General features: G+C 28.9%; 1 long non-coding RNA gene across 1 annotated transcript; it reads left to right on the forward strand.

Annotated features, from left to right (window-relative positions):
- The first annotated feature begins 12,628 nt into the window (after window positions 1-12,628).
- Window positions 12,629-14,473, forward strand: LOC112706283 (uncharacterized). Its single transcript, XR_011864564.1, has 3 exons — window positions 12,629-12,762; window positions 12,860-12,976; window positions 13,998-14,473. It is a non-coding gene; the product is annotated as an uncharacterized lncRNA (long non-coding RNA).
- Window positions 14,474-27,876: the final 13,403 nt, after the last annotated feature.

The raw sequence follows: 27,876 nt of genomic DNA on the forward strand, positions 1-27,876 counted from the left end.
CCTTCTGTGATCTTCCTATGCGATGCCATTATATTAGTAAATGCTGGGGATGCCAAGTCGTGATTATGCTCCTCAACCAATGTCTTCGTCTGCCATTTTCAGCAACTTTTGTCCAGAAACACAATAAGATTGGCATTGCAATTTGTTCTCGTCTCCGGATTATGGGGCCTTTTTCTGTCAACCCTCTCATAGTACTTCTTTTCACACAGTCCTTGCCGATTGCAGTAGAAAAACTTCCTCACAATATTCTCCTCCTCGTCTTTAACAGAATTTTCCTTTCGCACGGCAAAACCAATACCCTTTGTGTAACACCCTACCATACAAAGTCTTATGTTTAAGTCATAAGGCTAAGGTTTAGAGGCTGTTACGACCTCTAAAAGTAAAATCATATATATATTATAGGTGAAAAAGAGTTTTATCTAGGAGCCTTTTGAAGAAGAGTTAAAAACAAAAGTGTCAAATAAAAAAGCGCATCACTCGCGTAAGCAATAAACGTAACCGGACAGGAAAAGGGTAAAAGACATTTATATACACACACACACACACATAAGAGAAGACTTCCAAGGATACAAATAACAAACCTTCTAACTCGACTCGCAAAGTTAAAACCGACCAAAGCATATATACATATATACAAGTGAATCCCAAAAAGGCCCAAAATACAGTTTATAGAACCTGTTTTCTCCAAATCAACCTCTAAGAGGGATAAAGTATAATATACATATAGTGGAGATAATAAGTATATACATGTATACATAAAAAACCAAATAAAGTCCTAAAAGCACAAAAGATCTTCGCTTTTAGAAGCTTCCAGTATGCCTTAGCAAGGTGACTCACGTCCTGCATCTGAAAACCACAAAATATGTATGGGGTGAGAACCAAAGGTTCTCAGCATGGTAACAGTACCCACATAACTAACATATAAGGTCCCGGGAAAGCCAGAGGTGATCCTAGAACTTCCGACAATTGAATCAATCTTATAAAGCAGAACTAAACCAAAAACAGATTAGGCAACTAACTAAGGATCTTCATTCTAATATAAAACTTTCCTTTCCAACTCTTCCAAAACTCCCAACCGCCACTGGAATCATTTGTTTCAAACACAGATATTACATGCAAGGAAATCACAATTAGAATTCAGATTCAGCAGATAAACAGGTAGCAAGTAGTTTATGCAATCAGTTAGGCCTTCCAAACAAAGAACACCAAACAAACACATAGATGCATATGATGCATCCTGTCCTATGGCTGATGAGTTTTATCTGTCGGTTATTAAGCCAACCCGACATGTCCGGCTGCTAAACCCTGAACAGTCCCTCGTGCGCGGATCCCCAAGAGTCTGTGCAAATATAAATAATTTCAACTCATTGGAGGAATTTCTGGGGAGTTAAAGTGTCTGGCCACATCTTGCGATATAGGGTCAACAAAGTTCGAGTCTCAACTTAGAGCACGTGGTGGCAAGCCACGTCATCTACCCAGAAAAACTCGTATTTCAGATAAAGAAGTGTATAAGCCACATAAAAATTCATATTCATTCATAATTACTCATAATCATTCATAATCATTTTCCATGGCCATATTCATCACATGTATATCACATCTCTGCACTTCTCATACATAATTTATCACTTCTCAAGCTTTCTTCATCTCTAAGTTACCACCCCCTCCTAACTTCTTCTCACCAATCAACATATAACTAAAGTTTAGGGGTTAAAAGAGTAAAAATAGAGGTTTAAAGGTCCCAAATTATGCTTTAAAATAATAGAATTCACTTTGCTAAAAACAAGGGCCTCACATACGCAGGGACGGTCTCGCGTACGAGGGGGGTGTGTTTTGCATTGCTCACGTACGCATGCACTTGCTCGCATACGCGAGACACTAAACTTGAAGGGAATGGCCGCGTTGCGTGCGAGTGTTCGCGTAACCCTTCAAAAACCTATTGCTCGCGTACGCATGCACTTGCTCGCATACGCAAGACACCAAACCCAAAGGGAATGGCCGCGTCGCGTGCAGATGGTCACGTACGCGAATTTTGCAGGGTGGCAAATTAGCTAAGTGCTGCAGAATTTCAATTTTGCACACCAAATTTTCGACGCGCATAACTTTTTTGTTTTAAAATATTTTTCATCCGTTCTTTGAACGGTGTCAACTTGATGGACCCAATTTTCATATAAGATAAGTTTGAAAATGTTTGAGGGTTCAGAAGCCGATTTATGACTTGCTGAAATTTGGCCAAAAATAAGATTTTCACAAAAACTCTCAAAGATTTCTAAACCTCAATTTTCACAACAATTCAATTTCAACCATTTTTAAAACTTACCAAGGCATATCAAACTAAGTCAAAACATTCCTCAATACACCAATTTTACTCCATATGATCCCAATTTCACAAATATCATCACTCCCACACAATAATTCATTTCCAACAACAACATAATTCATACCAACAACTCACACATATATATGTACATCATCAACACCATCAACTTCCTCATGCCAACTGACAACTAACTCAACCATTCCACATTCAATTCAATATAATATACAACAATATACATCATCATTATCATATCCAACCATTTAAGTTCGATATACGTCATCATCATTATCATTATCATTATATATACATCATCAATTATCTCTATCAAACACAATGCCAACATCACAACCAATATGGCACCAACAACAACCTCAAACTCACTAATCCTTATGCATATCAATCCATCACAATCATCAACAACAATAATAATTTAATTCTTATCCTATGGTCAATTAACCTAAATTTTTACGACACATTATATTTTAGTTATGAGAAACCGAAACCATACTTTGGCCAATTCCCTGATAAACCCAGAACACATCACTTATATATCACACCTCAAGCTTTGAAATCCCAGCTCCTCACCAAGCAAAACCCAGCCTCCAAGGTTAGCTCTTTAGCTTCCAATTTCTCAAACTAGCTCCATCTAACAATCAATTTCAATCTGTTATCGTAATTACCACCAAAATCAATATAAATCTCACTAATTCAACATATATACCAAGGATTTTAGGGTGCTTACCTGACCCACGGCTTAAGCGAGCTAAACCCGACAATACCCGTAAGTTAATTTCAACCTAAACACTAAAATCATACAAAATTCAACACAATGGTTCATTAAATTTCAAAATTGGGAAGGAGAAAATTGAGAAATAAAACATAATTTTCTTACCAAATTATTTATCGGGTTTTGTAGAGCTCGTTGCGCTGGTCGCGTGGCCGTAAACAGTGCGGCGATCGGAGTTTCGGATCAAAAGTTATTTGGATTTGAATATCTAAGTGAAGGTTTGAGTTTGGAAGGTGTTCTTTCCCTCTTGGCTGAACTTGTTCAGCGTTTCAGCTTGCAGGAGGAAGACATGAGCTGAGTCTCATTGAATTAAGTGGGTTGGAGGGGCCCTTGGGCCCGTTTTGGGCCTGGTTCGTCTGGTTCGTCTGGTTCGGCCTGTTCGGCCAAATCTTAGATTAAATTCTTTAAAATTAGTGTCAAAATTCTTGTTTTAATTAGCTCTACCTCATTAAACTATAAAATTTTATTTTTTAATTTTTTGAGTAATAATTAATTTATTCGCTAATTATTTGGAGTTTACACTTCGCATACGTCACATAGCTTGTGTAGGCATCTTCAACCACATTAAACTTTGCAAATAACAACACAGAACCATTCACAGGGTCTGAATTGTTGAATTGTTCACCCATGATATTTTCTGAGTTCCCATGATCCTCTATTAAGGCATCTACATCGCCTCCACCACCATCGTAGCCTTGGTATTCGCTGTTTGCAGGGCCACTATCACCTTCGCGAGTCTGTGGTTCCTCTGACCCGTCCGAATCATCTTCATCACCCAAATTGGTGCTCCAACCATCAGTACATTGGCTTGTCAACTCCGATGCACTCCCATTGTCCAAATCCAGCTCACTCTCACACATCCCTGGGGTAGAAAATAATGAAGCCAGTCGAAAACAAAGCATGTCATATACATAGTAAATTACGGAGTTAACTTAAATGAAGACAATTGCTATACAATTAGGAATTAACCAATACTTGTGATTGAATAGTAGATCCCTAACCAATTATGATTGAGTTGTAATTAAAAACTTTTTAGCCAATTAAATTGATAAATATATATCATATAAAAAAGTACTATAAGATTTGTTAAAAAAATTTTAAGGAGATCCAATAATGGCCAATACAAATGCTCCTCTTATTGTAAAATAGTTCATAGTTGAAAACTAACGTGACATGCATTCACATCATTTGTCACGCTACCTGGACCTAAACGAGCCAATGCTTGAATACAATTTTGAGACAATCCCTATATGTGCCGACATCACATTAGAAGAAGAAATAACATGTTTTCAATCCTTTATAGCTCACACATAATATGACAATCATAACTCACAGCTTCATCAATACTTCTAATATTCACCTACAATCATCAATTCATAATAACAGAAATAGAGTGTTAAATATTAACCCCTAAAACTTATCACTTCAAAATGCAAGAGTTGTATAGAGAAGGATCACCGTACAAAATAGAATGAGAATGAAACATGTAACTTAAGACAAAAATTTGACCACATCTAGCCTTGAATGGAAAAGATAATTTCAGATTTTTTGTTCCAATAACCACTTTTGCTGGGAGTTCAAAAGTTGCAAATGCTAGAATATGTGATCCGTAAGATTTAATAACGAAAATAGTTAAAGAAAAGGTACAAATTAGAAGTATTTCAGAACAAAAACTATTTTGTTTTCATTTTAAAGCAATCTAAAAAATATATTTTTAGAAACGGTTCAAGAAGAATTTTCAGCAGTCTGCCTGTAAATAAACAGAATAAAAGCAAAACCCTTGTTACCAAAACACTTGTGTAACGGTGACCCGAGGAGAATTGCTGAAAAATGATATAAATTTCACTTTGGCACAAATTATTTGTACTTAACGCACACGGTTTTTGTTTTTAAATGCATAGGTTTTGTCGTTTGATTTTTTAAATGAAGATATCAAGAATTTAGCTATGGTTAATTCTTATATCTATTATGTGTACTATTATTGATAAAGTTAGAAGGATCTAGTTTTGTTCCAATCAATTATTTGGAGGATGCAGAGTCAAAAGGAGCCGGTAAGAAATAATTTTTGGGGTGATTGATGATTGGAATCATCTTGATGTTGAACATTATAACTGTTTTTTAATTTTCGGTTGTATTTATTTTGTTTTGAAAATTTAAATTCACCATGTGTGTGCAGTTTGTTTGGAATAAAATCAGTGTATCATATGCCTAACAGAGTCGGTTGACACAAAACCATCTCAGTAAATTCAGAACAACAACATATATTCATCTTATTTAGAACAAAAAAAAAACTCACCAAAATTAGAGCATAAAGAAGGACGAACAGGAGCAATAGTCCACTGATCAGAACAACAGCGACACATAGGAAGAGAGACGAGGGACACTGGGAGAGGTAGAGAGCCAGCACCGGATGTTAGGGTTCAGAATTTCCAGCCTTAAGAGTGATAGACAGAGGGAGAGGGAAGGAGACAGAGGAGAGGCGATAATGGAGCAAAGCCTAGGGTTCCACTCTTCTCTCCGAGTCGCCGGCGAATATGCTGATTCTGCTTTTCCAAATTGCTTGGCTCCAGTAATAGGTAGATCCTGATGTTGCTGTCGGGTGAGGTCGCCACCACCAATGACTCTATCCTTCTCCTAAACCTTCCTCAATGAATCCACTTCTAGAAGCAGGCGTCAAAGATGGCCTTCGCCCCACCTCCCGCAACTGAGCACCGAACTTCAAATTGAACCCTGATTTTCCCAAGTACTTTGAATGTTTGTTCATTCAGCTCATAAATTTGGAAAATTTTTAATTTTATCTTTCAATTTTTATTTCTATTCTCCCCATCCTTCAATAATGGGAGTGTATGACATTCAAAAAAGCCAACTACAGATTATTCCCATCATTTATTGATTTATTTGTTAATTATCATGGTTTAGCATCGAAAACATTTACCATGCCTCCATTAACGAATTTACTGTGTGTTAGTAGAGTCAACAGATATGATCTTCTACCCCCATTCAGGTCATGTGTTGTTCACAGGTTGGCTCTTCCACTTTAGTCACCTTAGCTTAGCTACAGATTCTTTTCATTCGCCACAGACGTCACCATATATTTATTATTATTATATCAACAATGCTAGGGAACCAACTCTATATAAGCCAAGAATCAGCCAACTGGTAAATCAGAGGCATCGGTGACTTTAACCGGATGTTGCTACTGATAGGCACACGGATGTTTCTTTTCCTCTTAAATTGGATGGTTTTGGATAGGATTTCTATGTTTCATGTGTTACGCATTAATAAAACATAATTAATTATATGGAACCAACTAATGAATGATCAAAGCATCTGTTCCGTGATTCTCTCCTATCACTAGCGTATCTTCCCTCATGTTTTAAACGTGGTCAACAATAATTTAAAAAATAAATTAAATTATAAATTAATAAAACTAATTATAATTAATTATGTTGTTCCATTTTTAGCTGATTATTAGTTGGTTTCATATACTTTTCCTTATTATATTATGATGAAAAACATGTTTTGATCCTTCCTTTTTCTGAAAAAAAAAAGGTGAAAGATGGTGGTTGAAGACTTGAAGAGTAATAATCCGAAAATAATGTATGATGGAAATTCCATGTTGTCTTCAAATTGTCACCATAATTGATTATGGGTCTTACTACTACAAATAAAGAATTTCAGATATGTATGTAAACCCTATTAAAATGTAAAATTTGAATCTCAAATGTTTTACAGCACTTACAAATCTATGTGCCCCCTAATCATCATTTATTAAGCACTCACTTTTCATTTTGTGGGGTCTTGCATTGTTTAAAAGCACCCTTTATAAGCACCCGTGCTTAACACTGGTACACCACCAATTTATAGTTGTGTCATTGTGTGGGAGGCCAAACCATATCTTTATTAAAAGAGTTTAATTAATAACTATTTTAAAGATGTATGTTAAGATTATTATAAAAGATTAGTTAATATGTATCTTAAATATAAGATTATTATTCATAAAAAATTTAAATTTTTCTTTAATAAATACAAAATAGTTGCATTGAAAATTTAATTTTTTTAATATATAATTTTAACATGTACTCTAAAAATACAAGATAGTTAAACCTTTATTATAGGTACATTAAGAGCATTAATCTTTTATCTTATGAATGAAAATTAAATTTTGCATTGGTATTTTTAATAAATGTATTTAGAATAGTTATTATAGGAAAATTATGATTGTTGTTATTATTAATTATTTATTGGGTAAAATATATTTTTTATCTTTGAAATTTGACAAAAGTTTTAAAAATATTCTTAAGTTTTATTTTGTTTCAATTTTGTCCCAGAAGTTTTTTATTTGCATCAACTATACCTCTGACAGCTAATTTTTCAAAAAATTTAAGACCAATTCAACAACAATTTCATAAGAACAACCCTCAATACAAGCAAATTAAGCATAATTTTCATACATTATTATTAGATTGGTCTTAAATTTTTTGAAAATTTAGCCGTCGATGATATATTTGATGCAAATCGAAAACTTTTGGGACAAAATTAAAAAAAATAAAACTTAGAGATATTTTTAAAATTTTTACCGAATTTCAGGAATAAAAAATATACTTTATCCTTATTTATTTATTTATTTATTATTAGTTTATTATATTAATATAAGTTTAAAGGGGAAGACTTTTCTTATATTGGAAAGCTGTCCCAACCACATAATCCTTGAGGGTTAGATTGTTGTCACTTTATTTGAGACTTGCTATTAAGTGGTGGCAATGCAAGATTAAAGGTATGTTAATTATTTATAATCGGAGAGTGGGACAACAATTAATTAATTTGTTGCACTACTCTAACGTTTACCATACATATATAAGAATGATGGAGACTTTGTTATAATATTTAAGTGCGGGAAATATTTTAGATATGGTATTTGTTTGATACGTAGTATCTAAGTGTATTTCAATGGAAAATGAAAAATATTTTTTAACATTATTCTTGACCACCAAATACTTATATGTCAGCAATTTCAATATTTTTTTTCTCATACTCTTGAAATGAATTTTAAAACAATATATATTAATTATTGGTTCAAATAATTATTTAAAATATTTTATATAATTAAAACATAATATAAATATTTTCAAAAACTAATTTGTAGTTTAATATTAATAAAATAATAATAAATTGTCATTATCAATTTAAAAAGATATATATTGCGTTCATGCATGTAGCTAACAAAATTTTGAAATTAGTATGTTTATCTATCTTATATAATATTGTATATTATGTTAATGATATTTTCACATAAAAATAATTTTATAAATTATTAAATAATTTAATATATTTAATTAAATATCTAAAAATTTATAATATTATTTTTATATGAAGTTGTCAGGAGTATTATTGCCAAAAAATACCATGTAAAGAGGGATTGAGGTGTAGGTGTGAATACAATATAGATCTTTCTAGAGGAACGTAGCGTGATGATGGGGAAAATGGGAGACCGGACCATGAAGCCCCACTTTTGGAGGCTGAGGATCATTAACAGTAAGAGAGTTAAAATCTAAATCACTGTTAATCTCGGGCAGTGACGGATCCAGAAAATTTTATGAGTGGGGATAAAATATATATAATATGATAATTATTTTTATAATTATATTTATTATTAAAAAATATAATTAATTTTTAAATTATCTCATAAATAAATTAAAACAATAAAATAATCATTTAAACAATAATCTGTTAATAATTCAACATCATAAAATTAAAATTAAAATTAAATTCACTAATCAAATATAATTTTAAAATCAATTCATGAAACAAAATAAAAAATCGCTCGTAAAAGTAACAGTGAAATCATATATACACAACACGCTACTGCTGCTTTGGCGATAAATTTTCTTTGATTTTGTGGTAAAATTAATCACATGAATAAAAAAAACAGAAACATGTAATAAGGCATGCATGAGTTTAATTTTTTTCACATATATGAACTAATTATCACTTCATTAAGAAGATCTTAAATAAAATCATATAGAAAGATGAATTAGAATTGGTAGTGAAGTTAATAGTTGAAAACAGTTAAATAATTTAACTAATTTGACTAAATTTTTATTTAGCGACTCTCAATTATCAACTTTACATAAAATTAATTGTACCTGAATTTTCATCTTAATATATTTAAACGGAAGATATTATTCTTAGAAATGGAGACAACAATCACATATTTAGTGGAGTAAAATAATGTTCAAGAGAAGAAATAAATGACAACATTAAATATCTAAATTATTTGAATAATTTTTAAACAACACTTTGAAAAATTGAAATGATTCAAATTGATTAGGTTATTATTATTAGTTTTTTTATTATTATTTATTTAATTATTTTTATTAAATAATTGATATAATATTTTATAATATAATAAAATCATTTAATCTCTTTTCTTTTTATTTGTATAGATGTTGTGAACCAAGGAAATAAATATGGATGGGGTCAAATTTATTTACTTTGTGGGGGCAAAAAATTATTTTTACTATATATTACATATAAAATTTTTAAAATTCAGTGGGGGCACTTGCCCCCACACTAACCAATATAAATCCGTCCCTGATCTCGGGAGTGTGTTAAATAAAACACCGAAGAGATTTATCCTTTTTCAAACACGTATTTTGTGTTTTGCACTAATTTTTTTCGAATAGCATAAAAATTTATAGATATAATTAAGAGTAATTCTCCACATAGAAGTCATTTTTTATACAAGTCATACAAGTCATTTATAAACACGCGTTTCATGTTTTTTTTTTGCCTCTTTTTCTTTTTCTTCTTTCTCCGTGTTTTCTCTTCCTCTTTTTCTTTCTCTTCCTCTTCCTCTGTGTCTCTTTTTCTTCTCTTCCTCCCTCTTTTTTTATTGAAATTTCTTCTCCTCTTTTCGTTTTCTCTTTCTCCTTCATCAAAATCACCAGAAAAAACGAAGAAACATTATTCAATGTACGTTTCTTGCCTTCTCTTTCTCCTTCTTCTTTTTCTTGCTACACGTTCTTCTTCCTCTTCCTGTTCTTCTTCTTCATTTACGTGCTTTTCTCTTTGTTTTCTTTCTTCCTTATTCTCGATTTCCATTGTTTTTTGATATCAAGCTCTGAAATCGTTTTTGAAGAAGAAGAAGCAGCAGCAGAAGATGAGGAAGAAAAAGAGAAAGAGTTTTGAATTATGCATAAGGTGTACTTCAACGAATTTTGGGTGTATTTCTTAAATTCTTTGGGTATATTTTTGTAATCCTTTGGGTGTATTTCTATAATTCTTTGGGTGTATTGATTTCAAGAAGAAATATACTGTCTCTCTTTATATTGGGTGTATTTTTTAAATCCTTTGGGTGTATTTCTGTAATCGTTTGGTTTATTTCTGTAACTGTTTGGGTGTATTTCTGTAATTCTTTGGATGTATCTCTATAATCGTTTGGGTGTATTTTTGTAATCGTTCGGGTATATTTCTGAAATTTCATCATCTTCAAAACAATTTCAAAGCTTGATTTCAGAAACCATGAAAATAAAAAAAAAACAGAAGGAGATCGAAGGCAAAGAGAGAACGCTTTTCTATACAAATCATACAAGTCATTTATATTCACGTTTCTTCTTCTTCTGTAACGTACGTGTTAGGCCCAACTTCTTCTTCTTCTTCTTCTTCTGTAACGCGCGTGTTAGGCCCAACTTGTAAGACTTGTAAACAAAAATGACTTGTATGTGTAGCACTTCTTTTTAATACATAAAATTATTGTATTACATACTAAACTTTTTGTATTCAGTATTTTTACTGAATATATATATAAAGACAGACAATAATAATGATAATAAAAAAGTGAGAGAAAAAAAAGAAATTAAAAAAAAATGTGATAGCAACAACAACAACAACAATAATGATAACAATAATGACGTTTAAAAAAATGTTTAAAATAAAAAGACAACGATAGTAATAATAATAAAAAAAGTTATAATATATATATAAAAAAAGACATGGCACGCGATAATTTAGTTAGACATTTAGTTTAAAAAATATTTAGACGCCTAATTTTATTGTAATACCTAATGGTATAAAATGTTATGAATGAAATGAAGTTAATTAATTTCTATAAAACTAGAATTGCTTAGCTAGATTCATTATTAGTTAATTTGTGTTTAATTAAAATTTAACTAATATATGTCTTAATCAAAATACATGTTAAAATTATTATAAATAAAAAATTAATCTTTTAGTAAATACATAATAAATATATAAAAAAAAATTAAAATTTTACATATTTTGTATAGTTGAAACAAAACAAATTTTTCATCCGTACAAATTACGAGAGAAAATGTACCTCCACAACTTCTACACTTGCACACTCACATCAACATCAATGATTAATATGTCAAACCACTGCCCAAAAGTGGACGACCAACGTCGTCTTTGATGTGCACATAAATTAGGTTTCAATCTTAATGACGTTAATTTATTGGAGATAAGTAGCAGACAATGTTGTCATCATTATTTTCCTCCCTCCATGGCTGAGTATGTATAGCACCCCATGTTTGATTAGATATATATATAATTTAATCAAAATGCTTCTAAATTAAGTGAATGTGTACGCCGACAACAACAACAACAACAATAATAATAATAATAATCAAGCTTAATTTTTATATATTAACAAAATTTAATTTTATTATAATATTAATATAAAATAATTTTATATTTACAACTAATTACATAATATTATGTCAAAAAAAATTATATTTTACTTAATAACGTAAATAATTAAAATAATAGATATAATTAAACAATTATACACTATCAATGTATTTTAATAATATAAAATTTTTATACAATTATCTAATTAAAGAGTTATACATTTTAATGTTATGAGAATTTGAATCTGATTTTATAAGTTATATTCCTCACATACTCTTTAATTATTGAATTATATATTATTTTAATTTAATAACTTACATTAATATTTAATAATATGAAAAGCGGCCAAAAAAGCTATGCTATTAATTAATAATAAAAAAATAGAGGATGTTTCCATAAATTTGCGTAAAATGTCTTTTTGTAAATACACTTATGTGTCGCATTATTATGAGACGTATTAATGAACCGGTTATTTTTAAATTTTTTAACAAATTAGAATAAAACCAATTCTTTTATAACAATAACAATAAACCCAATTATTATCAGATTTGGTCGAACCGACCAATTTACATAATCCACTAGATCATAAATTTTTTTAAAATAAAAATCAGGGATATATTTGTCTTTTTATAAAAAAATTTAAACATTATTTGATTAAATTGTGTAAATTAATCGGATCAAATTGGGTCTAATAATTATAATGCAGACAATTAAGATTATTATTATTGCTATAATAAAATAATTTTATTCTTGTTTATTAAAAAAAATAAATAACTGGTATAATAAAAAATGTCCAATAATTTCATGACAAAAAAAATATACTACTTCACTAATTGTATAGTGCATGATGATTATGATCAACCACCCAATAAGATGAACATAACAAAGCAAAAGCCTCCAATTCTCTCTTGTTATATATATTTATCAAATGCCATAGTTGTGTGAATCAGGTGAAATGAGAGCAGAAGAGAAGGAAGATGGAGATTGTTGAAGAGAGCACATCAAGGCATGTATCTATTGGGTTCCCTTTGGGTTTGGCTCTTCTTGTAACTCTCATTTTATTTATGTGCTTCTTCTTTTGTTGCTGCATACATTGGGAGAAGATCGAAGCTTTCTTAATCTCTTATGGTGTTATCAACAACCCTCACCTCCCTCATATGACGATGCAACAACCAGATTTGCCTTCAACTCATCACCAAAACCCATCTTTTCTTTTTCCGGTAATTAATTTTTCTAAACATCATATAATTCAAAACTTCTATTTACCTTGTGTAAAAATCTTTTTAAAATGGGTAAAAATATTAGTGTTAACCTTCAAATCATAACAAGTTACTAAAATATGGCCAGACTCAAGTTTAAATAAAGATACTATTTCGTCTATTGAATAGATAGTCATGTATTAGAATTTGGAGATGTAACATAAATTAAAAATGTTATTTTTATTAAAAAATATTATTATATTCTTAAAATTATTATTTTAAAGTTAATACTAATTTTTTAATTTATTTAACATTTAAATTTTTAATAAAAATTTTACTAGAAGATTATTTTATTTTTCTGCTTTTATTTTATTACCATTTTGATATTTTTATTTTGTGGATTTAATAATTTTTATGAATTGAGCTTTTATTTGTAATTTTTATAATTCTTTTAATATTTGTTTTTTGTTTTTGAAGATCTATATTTTAATCTACTAATTGTTATTGGCTTATTACTAATTGTTTTATTTTTAGTCTAGTAATTCTTATTTATTTTTCAATTTTCTAAATAAAATTTATTGTGAAATTGAGATTTTGAAAAAAATTATTTTAAATAAACTTAAAAAGTTCAGTATCATTTAAATTAATATTAGTTAAAATTATTTATATAATTATTTTTTCTTATATGTTTAATTTTATTCATAATTTATACTTTTATTATTAATATATTTTTTAGAGTACGGTTTTTAACTGTAGTCAAATAAATAATTTTAAAAAATTATTTTTATCATCATCTTTATATAAATAGTGTCAATAAAATAGGCGAAAATTCCGGTGTAATCGACTTTACGTCAAATTGATAACCGAGAGTCGTTAGATAATTTGACTGATTTGACTAAATTTTCATCTGGCTCTCAACTATCAACTTCTGTACTTAAATTTCTACTAATAAAATATTATGATATCACTTATTTCAAACATTTTAATTAATTAATATAAAAAATTACATAAATAATCATATATCTATTCTCAATTAAAACAGGGGAAGGAGTGTGAGAGTTTGCCAGTAGTGATGCCTGGAGATGTGGTACCAAGATTCATGGCCATAGCATGTGCATGTCAGCCTCCAACTCATCATCATGAAATGATCCAAATCCAACTGCAGAAGCCACCATTAACACAACAAAATGCTTTCTCCAACTGCACCCTCTGCAACTAATCAATTCTTGACATGTCTCTCGGCACCTAAAATTAAAAAATAAGATCAGACGGCGACGTATCCGATACTAAATTTTAAACCGTCGTCAATTTAATAGGTGCCTTATGTTATAAATTTTTTTTATCTTATTTGTTTTGTTGTTTTTTTAATATGGGACTAATTTTATATACTCCTCACACTTTTAGTATAACCCGTAATTAAAATCATAGTAAATAATAGGGACTGAAATAGCTAGGCATGTTATGTAGCACTACCATTCAAGAAAATAACATGCATTACTTGATTGCTTCCTCTCATCATCTCTCATGTATTTGACTCTTTTTTACTACAACTGTTACCTATTTACTACCTTATCTTCAAATTTGATGGGATGGTGACCAATTTAGCCTTCATATGATCATGTCTTAAGCACGATAAAGAAAATACGGTGATCTCTACATGTCTTTAATAGCATCTTTAATAGAACATTTAGCTAACTAGCAGCACTTCTCATATTTGTGGCCTTATAAAATATCAAAAATATTTGTGTCACATTTTATTAATCATTTAATTGAGGTCAATTATGAAAAGGCTTTTGTAGAGAGAATAAAAGAATTATTTTAAAAAATTAATAAAAATAAAATAACACATTCTAGGAGTAATATGTCATTGTTCTTATAAACTGTCGTGGCTGACTTTGAACTCACTACAAAAAAATGTCCTGTCGCTATTTTTTTAAGCCACGCTTCAAAAACGTGGTCTTAAAGTGCTAATATCCACACTTCAAAAACTGGAGACTTACGCTTCTTTTGTTTGCTGCCTCCGCTTCGCGTCTTCTCCGTCGTCTTTTTGCCTCCTCGGCCTTAGCATCCCGGCTGCAGATGTTTGTGAGGCTGGATATATTCCCACCACTTCTCTCCTCTATTTTTGAGCATGATTGTGATGGAGCGAATTTTTTTGTGCCTTTTTATTTGATTGGGATGATTTTGATGACTTGATAATGTTTTGTATGTTAATTAATTATGAATTTGAGGAATTCAAATGATGAGGTCGTAGGTTTAGATTATGAAATTGGTGTCCTAAGTTGGGATTTAGTTCTTTGAGAGAAGGAGTGCGTTGGGATGGGATAGAAGACCTTGGCCTTATTGATAATATTAGTGTTCTAAAAACACTTCTAGAGTTGAACCAGAGAACTAAGATAGAGGGAAGAAGAAATGAATATTATGGAAAATATTATTGCTTCGATGTGTTTTCAAATACAGAACAAAACAGAATTCTTTGTATAGATGCGTAGAACCCAAAATTAAAAACAAGATTCCAGACTTACAATTATAACTAACTTAACTAACTTCTTCCCTCATAGATAACAAGGAGGAAGAATCTTGGGGTGTTTGGTGGACAGTGCAAATAATAATAATAATAATAATAATAATAATAATAATAAATTCATATAATTCTAATAGAAATTGTGAAAGCAACAGAGGGTTTTAGTCCAATTTGGTTCTCATTGGTTACTTCTGAAGTGAAGTGAGACTACATTTCCTCTTATTCAATACTTTTATCTCTTATTACATGTTTCATGAATTTTGAATTGTTGGATTCAGTGAAGATGCAAAATTGTTACAAATATCACGGAGCTACTTAAGGGTGAAGTAAGTCATATCCAGATTAAAAGTATTGAATTCTTTTTTGTACCGTCTTTTAAATCTTCTTAATTCAGTTTACTATATACAGGCAAAAAAATTGACTTGCAGCAGTCGAACCTTTTTTTCCTCTGAAAAGATGCGATTTGTAAAGATGGACTCTACCTTCATTTCCCATCCGAAATAAGCCTTTTAAATGCAGGGATTTAGAATCGAGAATCCTTTTTAGCACATAAGATTCCTTCGTCATTACTATCGTAATACTCAATATTTTTTCTTACGTTTTTTGTGGACTCTAAATACAGAAATAAAGAAAAAATAAAAAAATTAAACAAGACCCATAAAACATGTAGATAAATAAGAATTTACTTATAATCTGTATTTTTATTGATTGTGGATATGTCAATATATAGACAAATGTTGTGCCATCTCTGCCTTCTCTGGTGGTCAAGATGCTAACGATAGAGTATTTTCTATTTCTTTATGCTTATTTTTTTATTTTATTTTATACTCTTCTTTTATTTTTTATCATATATATATATATAATGCCAACATATATAATCGCTACTTTGCAACTATATGAGCTGCCACTTTATATTATGAGTCGTAGGTGCATATAAAAACCTATATTTTGTATCCCCTTGGATAGGAATGATGGATATAACATTGTCTGAGAATTGGATGCAACAGGATGTTAAAAACATGGGTAAAAATAAATAGTGTAGACGATTTTTTGCTATTGTGTAGTCTGCTTAGTATTTAGAAATGAAATAGTGTGTGGATAGTGCTAAGAACAAAATAAAGTTTCGTAAATCAATAGAGTGAATTGAAGCTAATGAAGAGAGAGGGGCATGTAATACCAACTCGAGAAGAACATGAGTGTAAATGGATGTAGTGGTTATGTGTGTTTTATAATTCTGTAATAAATAGCTATGCTGCTGGTGGTTACTTAACAAGAACACAAGGTGGAGTGAGATGCTATATGAGTGAGGTGGTAATAGAAAAATCAAAGGGTATAAATAGCTTAGTTCATAGGAGATGCATGCATAGGTGTTGGAATGTAATAATGGTGATCATGTACTGCATGCTAATTTCATTTTTATGGATATGCTATAAAATATTCTATGGATGATTACTTAATTTTTTTATGGCAACGACGAAAGGGAAGATTTAATTAACCATAGGATTAGGATACTATCTTGTCCTTCTCTTTTTTACGTGGGTTGAATTTGTAATGAATGATCTTGAAAAGAGAAAACCAGAATTGGTTACTGATATTACTTAATATTCAAGATTCAAGAAGTGTCAATGTATAGAAAGTTTGTTAGGCTTGTATTAGTAAGAAAACCAAATTAGTTAAGTCCATGCTGTATATAGTTAGCCACATATTTGTAGAAAACAGATTTTTTTATTCAAGAAAATACATATTACAATTTACATTCACAATTTCTCTCTTTGATTGCTCAGTTCTCATTCATTACTCTACATAGTTTTGTTCAGATCTATTAAAAAAGAAAATCATAATTCTTTTTGCCATTTTTCTTTTCCATTGTAGTATGTACCTAATTTTGAACCGATCACTTGTCATCTACCAAAAACATGGATTCTTTTTTCTTTTAATTTTTGGTATTTGAACTGCCTCCTATAACAAGGATCTTATCACTAACAGAGTATGAAACCATGACTAAGAAGGCATAAGCTGTTTTTTTAGGTATTGGAGGACAACCTATTTTCACCAAATAAGGGGATAATACGTTTTCTCGTAAAAAGGCCCGCCTTTCATAAAATACAAACGAAAAAAAGCAACAACAACAAACAGCGGATCAGTTCTGTAGTTTGAAGCTTTGTTTGGTCCACCCAAAATTCTATGATGACTTAGGCCCAAGAAGCAAACTTTTTTATAAATGGAAACTTAACAATCCTGTCCAAAAAAAAAAAACAATATATTCAGAACAAAAACAAGAACAATATTAAAACAAAGTTCTAATTTAACCAACACTTATTCTGACAAATAAAATATCTTATTTTGAATAAATAAAATAAAATATCTTAACTAAATTGAGTTGTTCTAATGCTTAACTCACTAATTTGTTTAAGTATGTGTTAAGGATTCGAATCTGTCTTTGTATATACAATAACCCATTGACTAGTAACAAATCCTTAAATGAAGCTCCAATCTGTTATATGTTAAGATGTGTTTGGTTTAGCATTAAAAAAAATATATATATATTTAAATTTTTTGAACACTGCCTAAAATGCACGTTTACCTGAAGCTAAGAAGTCATAGTTTCTGCGCATTCACTTCACTTAACGTGCATTTACATTTGATTTTTCTAATGATTTAGTGTGTGTTTGGATTATCGTTTGCAAACAAAAATTTGTATAAAATTGATTTTGTAGAATTGATTTTGATCAAAAGTAAGTTAGTATTAACCCGATTTATGTTTAGTAATTTTTATTCAAAATGAATTATAGTAAACTAAGTATTGTTTGGATTACATTATTCAAAATCACTTTTAGATAAAAAATTACAGAAAAGAACATGAATTTAAATAATTATTTTATGTTATCTTATAATTTTATTTTAAATATTTAAATAAATTTTAATATTCTTTAGTACTCTCATAAAATTAATAAAATCATAATACAAAATAAAAAAATATTCCATACAAAAAAGAAATAACAATCATAGTAAAAGAACTCATATAAAAAAAAACAGAAATTTTATAAAAAAAAAATAATATACATAAGAGAATATTAAAAAAAAGTATTATAAAAAAAACAAATATATGAATAATAAAAGATATAATTGGTACATAGAATAAAGCTCAACCTAACGTAAAAAAGTGAATGAAAAAGCTAAAATTTTTAGTTTTTAGTAGAACGTGAATTGAAAATAAAAATTGTTTCTATGTTTACAGCATAGAAATGTTGCCAAACATAAAAATAAAACGTTAAAAAAACTCAAAATATATGTACTTAACATATCTATCTATTTTTTTTTCGTTGAGGGATGGATGATTGTTGGCTTCATTTAAGGATTTATTAATATCCAATAGAATTTTATATAGAGAGTCAAATTTGAATCTTTAACACGTATTTAAGTAAATTAAAAAATTAACTAACCATTTGAGCAACGTAAATTGATTTGAATTGATAAACCATATTTTCATGTAATTGGGCATGATTGATGAGGAGAGAGAGGCCCAAGTAGAGTTAGAAAAAAAAAAGGGAAAGAGTGAGAGAGGCATGAGAATGGCGTGATAGTGGCGTCACCATAAAAACGAGCAGCTTATAATATACGCATCAATACATGCATCACTTAACAACAAATAGTGCCAAAAAGAAAATGAAAATAATCCCACCAAAAAATTTTCTTTCCTTTAAACAGAAAGATTTTGAGAAAAAAAAAGTTCGGATGACAAAATTGTGTTTTTAATTTTATTTATCGTTAATTAGATATTTTTGTATATTTTATCATTTGTCTAAATTTTTTTTTTAAGAGTATAGTGGCAAGTTTCAAGTCTCAATTTTGAGTCTAGCATGATTTATAAAGATTTACATAAATTAATTAAAAGATGATAAATATGTAAACAAAGTTATATTAGGACAATACTGTTATTTTATTTATATGGATAACAAAAATATATACTGATATTGCATATCCAAATTATTTTAGTAATTAAGTTTAACTAAATAGATTTAATAATTTATTGACACAATAAAAATTAGCTGAAGAAAAAAGAGAAGACGCACAAAAAAAAGAAAAATATTTGGTTAAACTTGGTTATAAAATAATTTGTTCAACTAGTATTTTTTATTTACGTTTTAAGTTAGTTATTTTAATCTACTATGTATATTAGTGAATTGTTATAAAATACTGAGTAAATATTTTTTTAAATAGTAGCTTCTTAATGTTTCTTTTTCAATAATTAACTTCCCTAATCTTTATAATTTAAATATTTTTTTAATAAATAGAATAAAACGTATAAAATTGTGTCTATTTAGGATAAATTAATCCCTAACAAAATAGAAAAGTAAATTAGTCTTTTTTTTTTACCAAAAATAGGAAGAATTGAACTCGCGACTTCTTGTGTGAGTATGAGAAAGTTATGCCATTTGAGTTATAACTCATTAGCAAAATAGATTAGTCTTTTATTTATTAAATTTTCATACAATTCATACTTTAAATCCTTCTACTTTTATTAAAAATAACTAATCATTAATTTTTACAACTTTTTAAAAGATAATATAGAGACTCACTTGCAGTAAATATTAATGTATTTTAGGAAAAATAAGAAGTCCATGGCTTTTTTAAAATTAACTTGTTATTAAATATAAAATAAGAAAAACAAAAAAGATTAAATTTTAAATTTAAACGATTAATATTAAATATAATAAATAAAAAATTAAAATTTATTTAATTAACAAAAATGTAATAGTTTGACTTAGGAAAAAAAAACGTTTAAAAATGAACCCTGACTTGTATACGTTATAAACATAAAATTCTTTTACCTGAATATCCAATTTCATAAGAAAAATTTATACGAAATAGTTTTCATAGTTTTTTTTTTTTTGTGACTATAGTAATTTCATAGTTAAGTATTAAGCGGAGAGTCGTAGAGTGTTTAAAAAAAAATGGTGGAGTCGAATGAATGATGAATGAGTTGAAATAATGCTACCGAAAATGGCAATTCTGGCAATTACGGTTGGGTGGTGCAAAAGACGCCGAATTATAAGCGCGTGGAGCATACTCCAAGATTTCATGGTGATAGAGTTAACTGTCACGCTCTGAACCGAGCAACCCCACAAAGAAAACCCACTTTCTTGTCCCCCTAATCACATTATTTAGCCACCTCTTACTTTTTCTTTGTCCCCCTTAAGCCTCAACACTCGTTTCCAATTTAAAACCAAAGGGCAGGGAGTGGATCCACTCCAGTGAAAAAAAAAAATAGATAGTATTTAGTGAAAAATTTCACTCTTTATTATATTTTTTTTTATTTATTTTTAGTCTCATTTATAGAATTAAAGGTGAGAGATTATATTTTATTCTCTTTAATGACAAAAAAAATAGAGAGGATCTATTTCTTTATTTGTAGGCTAATTTTATAGTATTTTTTGTTTGGTGTCTAACTTTTGCCTAAATTACTTTTTATAGTAATTTTAAAATATTTAAAAGTTTTTAACTTTTATACTTTTAAATTTAAAATTAATTATTTTACATATTTTAATAATTAGACAATATTTTTTAGACACCACAGCAAACACCTTATTTGTATGTATGAGTTTAATTCCACGGTATAATTTTGGTCTATAATTTTGGTCTATGTTACTATATCCTCTCTAAAATCAACGATAAATTATGATACATAATATTTATAATTATAATTAAGTTGAATATTAATCATTATAATTAGGTATATATTTTTTATTTTTTTCTTTTTTTGTGATTATTTAAATTTAGTTTAGCACCACCAGTTTATGGTGGTGATGGTGACTGTCATCGTCGGAAAAATCTTTTTGTGATGAACTCACAAACCTATCAACAAGTTACACATGTATTTAGCTCGTTACACGTGGCAACATTCATGCTATCAAGGTACGGAGAATCTCTGCTATATAGGCACAACTCCTTTCCAACCTCAGTGTACACTCACCGCACTTCTCCACCCTCTTCTAAATGGTGATAACATTCTCGGAGTTCACTATTCGTAAAACTTTTGTCCAATAAAAGTGATTAAATTCTTGTGCATAATTATCACCTCATCTTGTAAATCCTATTGTCTGTAATTGAATTTGACTTCATCTCCACCTCATCGACAACAATGTTTTTAATCTAATGAGGATACGAATCTACCATCCCTTGAAACTTGTATTTGACATCATCAACAACAATGTCTTTAATTGTGTTTATGACTTGAGGATCTGAAGAATTGGTGCGAAATTTATAACCCACAAACTAACCGCCAAGTGCACCGGGTCGTACCAAGTAATACCTCAGGTGAGTGAGAGTCGATCCCACGAGGATTGATGGACTAAGCAACAATGATTGAGTGATTTACTTAGTTAGACAAGTAGAAAAGAGTGTTTGGGTTTCAATTGTATTAAACAGTAAATTAGAGAATTAATAAAGCAAGCAGTAAATGGGTTGTGAATAATATATGGAGAAATCGGTTAAAGCTTCAGAGATATCTATTTTTCTGATTGACTTTTCTTACTAACTATTTTAATCATGCAAGATTTAATTCATGGCAAACTATATCTGACTAAACCCTAATTCTTTAGACCTCTTTAGTCTCCTCTAAGATTCATCAACAGCCAATTTATTGGTCATTTAATTCCAATTAGAGGGTGAAGTTCAATTCTAGTTATATGCCACAAAAATCCTAATTACCCAAATATAAGAGGATTATATGTCACATATCCCGTTAAGTCTAGATAATTAGAAATTTAGGAGAATATGTTTTCAAGCTGTTGTTCAAGTAAAGAGATTTTTCAAGTTATACAAGAACTCAATTAGAACAAGGGTCATACTTCTGTTCCACCCAAATTCATAAAATAAAGAACAAGAACAATTCTTGAATTATAAATCAGTACATAAATTAAAATAGAAAAGTAATAGTATCAATCCATATAATAGACAGAGCTCCTAACTTTAACAGTGGAGGTTTAGTTGCTCATGGTTCGAAGAGAAAACTAGACTTCTGGTAAACTGTAAATTGCGGAATGAGGTATGAGAGAAGAGAGGTACGAAGAGCTGATTCTTTTCCCTTTTATATCTAATTCTAATTAATGTAAAATATATTTTTTAAACTAAATAATATCTTTTCCTAATTATAAATAAAATAAAAGTTTAATAAAAAATTAAGTAAATTCTGCGTGCAGCCTATGAACGTACATGGGACCACTTGATTCATTAAGGTCCACGCTGAACTTGGGAATTCTCAAGTTCAGCATGGATGATATGTGATTCTCATGAGTGCGTTGGACTCCACGCTGAACTTGAAAAAGCTCAAGTTCAGCGTGGAGGAGGCCGAGAATACTGGAAAAGAAGTGTGAACTATTATACATCGTTGAAAAGTCCTGAAAGTTAGCTTTTCAATGCCGTTGGAATCACGTTAATTGGATCTTTGTAACTCAAGTTATTCTTGTTTGAGTGCAAGGAGGTCGGGGTTGACTGCATCATTTGCTTTCTTCCTTTTCTGCTACAAAATTCCGTCAAATACATCCGAATGCTACTTAAAATAAACCAAATTGCACACAACTCAAAATAGCATTCATAGTGGCTCAAAAATACTTAAATCTTGATCAAACTTAACAAATTCAAATGCTAATTCATTAGGAAAAGATAGGAAAGATGCTCACGTATCAAGAATCTTTCCAAATGTCTTTATGACTTTTATCATCATCAATTGCATTCGTAAAGATCTATTTCACTTTATAAAACTCATCTGGTGAATCACTTTTAATATATATATATATATATATATATATATATATCAAGGAGTAATTTATCCTTTATTTTAGAGAGAGTATGACAGAATTCATCTATAATTTTATACTATCATTTTTTTAGGTATAATTTTATACTATCGTTCTTTTAGATGATTATTCATATAGTTAATAAAAACAATAGTTATTCTTAATAATATAATATTATGTAATGAATGTACATATAAAATTATTTTATACTAATAAGACATTAAAATTACATTTTTATTTTTAGATCTAAATATTTTTTATCTACATATTCTTATTTCTATAGAAGAATATTAATAATCTGGGATCAAGATCTTCTAAAATAAAAATAATTAATAAAGTAAATAGTTAATCATTCTTAAAGAATAAACTATCATTTTTATTGACGAAAATTAAAAAAGCTGACACATTTACCAATAAAAGAAGGAAATTACCTTTTGTACTCATGAAATATGAGTTCTGCACAATAAAATTATGCAAATACTAAAAAATCACCTAAAATTTTAAATTACCTTTATCATTATTGGCATTATCATCTCTCTCTCTCTCTCTCTCTCTCTCTCTCTCTCTCTCTCTCTCTCTCTCTCTCTCTCTCTCTCTCTCTCTCTCTCTCTCTCTCTCTCTCTCAAACATGCGTGTTATTACAACAGCAGCAGAAGAAACAGATCCAAGGCCACAAATTCAATCTGAAGTCCATTATTTCGTCTTTGCTCCTTTTCACATTCTCTAACAACAACAACAGCACCAACAATAATGACGAAGGGATAACAGAAAATGAGAGAAAAGATGAAGGGTCTAAAGGATACTATTGTAGAACTAGGCGTTGAAGTCATCAGTGATAGTCCTCAGCGAACTCCCCGCCCTCTGGTTCTCTAGCGACAACAACCACCATCGGATAAAATTCTCCTCCAATCTTCTTGCAAAATCACGGAGCCCAATCCTCGTCGGAGACGACGTCCTCGCGCTCTACAACATTGACTCGTCGTGGTTGATGAAGGTCGCACGACGGTGCTGATGGTTGGTGGATTGAAGTTGGTGTGGCTGATGAAAGTCGCGTGACAATGCTTCAGGGAGTTCAGCAAGTTTAAGATTTTTGGAGACAAATATAGAGTTTGCTTCTCGGCAAAGTAAATCGGGAGTGAGAGGACATCGAAGGCCTTGGGAGGTGAAGGAGAAGGTGTAGTGGTGGTGATTATGGGTCTCTTGACCGCTGCAATAGTGTTGGGGGAGGCCGGCGGCAGAAGTCCATTGTGAAGAAGGGTGGGAATGTAAAAAAATGGGGAATGGGAAAATTAAAAAGAGGAAATGCGAAGAGAAAGAGAGGGGGATGATGGTAATAGTGGTGAAGAGAAAGGTAATTTGAAATTTTTTTTAATATTTAGATAATTTGTTATACGAAACTCATATTTCATGGATACAAATAGTAATTTCCTTCTTCTATGGGTATATATATCCGTGTTTTCAACTTTCATGCATAGAAATAATAGTTTATTCCACTCTTAATTTAAAATAGTAAGTCATACATTTCATAAAAATTACAAAATTATTGGTGATTAACTATTTATTTTTTCATTTTAACTTTAGAGAATTTAAATTCCAATAATCCTATTAAATAAATATAAAATAATTATAAATTCACCTAAATTTATATAAAAAGAAATTAATAAAAAAATTATAAACTCGCTTAAATTTATATAAAATGAAGATACTTTTTATTATTTCCTTAACCGGTGTAATTATAATTTGATATTTATAGCTATTTTGAACAGAACAAAATATGCGAGTAAGTATTTGCTTTAAATATTTCTTAAATTTATTGCATTATATAATGAATTATTAAAAATAAATAAAAATTATAATTTAATTTGGTACAATAATAATAAAATTGGCATTTACATAATTACTTTGTTAAGTGTACAAATAACACAATCTTATTTCAATTTTACAATATACTGTTACCAGCTTATTTATTTCTTTTTTGTTATAAAAGTAAATAATTATGTTAGATGTATACTAAAATAAATCATTAAAATAAAAGCTTAATTATTCTATTGGTTTCTATAGTTTTATCAAATTATTAATTAGGTTTTTATACTTTTTTTTTCAATTAGATCCATACATTATTTTAATTTTGTAATTAAGTCCTTCTTAGTATAAAAAATATTAGAGTTAACTGAATATTTCTTCGCAAATTAAAGATATTTAATTAAAAACTTAATTAAATCTTTGACCGCATGTATTTTGGTGAAAATATTATGTTAATTTTAACATTTTTAACATGAAAATGACGTAATTACAAAGTTAAAAGTATTGTAGGGACTCAATTGAAAAGAAAAAAAGTACAAGGACCTAATTAAAAATTTGATAAAACTATAGGGACCAATAGAATAATTAAATCTAAAAGAAATTACTAATATGAATACATATTAAAATACAAAATATACTTTATAAATAAGTTTAACAATATATATATTTACTCTTTGCAACCACGGTTTATGAAAAAGATGGTGTATGCATAAAATTTTGGAATTAGCTACGGTTTATGCATGATGTGAAGTTGGGTGGCTGAGAGAATCCGGGGAGTTTTGTGGTTTAGGAACTCAGCAAACTTGTTTACGTTTTAAAATGATTTGAATTGTATGAGTATATTTTTATTTTTTAATCAATTTAATTTTATATAAATAATTAGAATTTTAAATTATAAAATTTGTATTATTTTGTAATTTAAAATTTAAACAGACATAATTTAAATTAATAATTTATAAAATTGTATGTATTCATATTATTGTACTCATATGATTTTTTTACTATTGTATTCATATGATTAATTATATTTATTCGATAAAAAAATAACGATTGTTAATTTTTAACTAACAAATAAATACACTTATATTATTTTTAAATTAAATTTTTTTAAATAAATGTACTCTTATTATTTTAAGTTTTTAATTTAAATAAACATATTCGTATTATTTTAAATAAACATATTCTTATTAAAATTTTTTAAATTTAAATAAACAATTATTTTAAATAAGTATATTCTTTTAATTTGAAAATAATATGAATGTATTTAATTATCATCTAATTTCATCTTTTATTTTTATTTATCCTCAACATCTTAAATTATCATCTGATAATACTATTGAGTGGTATAATTTAATTTTTGAATTATATGTAATAACTTCAGTGACAATAGTTAAATATGCCTATTGATCTTTGACTGATTTTTTGATATATTAGTATATATATGTATAAAGTTCACAATGTAATTATGTTGGAAGTCTTATATCATGTATTTTGACTTTGGACTAATTCAAATTACAGATTATAATCATTGAATTATAAATATAATGGTTGAATGATGTGCAATAATATTAATAGTGGTTGATATAATAAGCCATGAAAATTTTAATAGTTTTTTTTTTATCTTAATGCGAAATTATAGTGTCCAGATTAAGTATATAAATAATTAACATATTAGTTTAAATAAATATCCTTGTAAAGTACTTTATTTTACATAATTATAATAACTAACTATAAGTTTACACATATCATTGATTTATATAGTATCATATTTGTAAACTTATAGTTAGTTATAATTAATTACAAATATTCATTTGAATACAATAATACGAATATATACAATTTTATAAATTATTAATTTAAATTTTAAATTACAAACTAATACAAATTTTATAATTTAAAATTCTAATTATTTATATAAAATTAAATTGATTAAAAAATAAAAATATACTAATACAATTCAAATCGTATTAAAACGTAAAAGTTTGCTGAATCCATAAACCACAAAACTCCCCGAATTCTCTCTCAGCCACCCAACTTCACATATAGCCGCCATACATAAACCGTGGTTGGTTTTAAAGTTTTATTCACACACCATCTTCTTCATAAACCGTGGCTCCCACCCAATGTTTCCATGTTCCATTTTCTAAGAGTAAACCGTGACTGCATCTCAACGGTTTACGTTCAACTTTTCTTGCATGTAAACTTTTGCTGTCAGGCACGGTTTATGTGTATTTGGAAAACCGTGTTAACTCTCACGGATTATATAGAAATTAAAACAAGACATATACGTAATCAGTTTTCAATTATCGTAATCAGGTAAATGTTTCTCACATTTATTTTATATAAGTAAATTGTCCTAATTTTAGTATACACATAATATTCTTAAAAAATAAATTACATCTTTATTTTTTTCCTTTTTTTCTTATTTTTGATAAAATATTATTTTTTATTGGTTTTGATAAAATTTTATTGGTCCACCACCTTTGATACTCTTATTTATCATTCTCCCCACCCTAGTATGTGATTTTCGGTTTCACTATATTTGTGCTACATTGCTAATGTCACAAATTCACAATCCAGAAGGGCAACAGTTTCAACCTTTATGAAATTGTACAATTTAATTATTGGTCCCCATATTTCCTTATTTGCGATTAAGGACCCTATATAATTATAGCCTACAGGGCTACAAATCTACCGCATATATTATTTGGTCCCCATATTTCCTCATTTGCCCTTAAGGACCCTTATGGCCTACAAGTCTATACTCTATACAACATGTAGCAAAAGTAATATTG

Source organism: Arachis hypogaea, chromosome 8 (genome assembly GCF_003086295.3).
Source record: "Arachis hypogaea cultivar Tifrunner chromosome 8, arahy.Tifrunner.gnm2.J5K5, whole genome shotgun sequence".
NCBI lineage: Eukaryota > Viridiplantae > Streptophyta > Magnoliopsida > Fabales > Fabaceae > Arachis > Arachis hypogaea.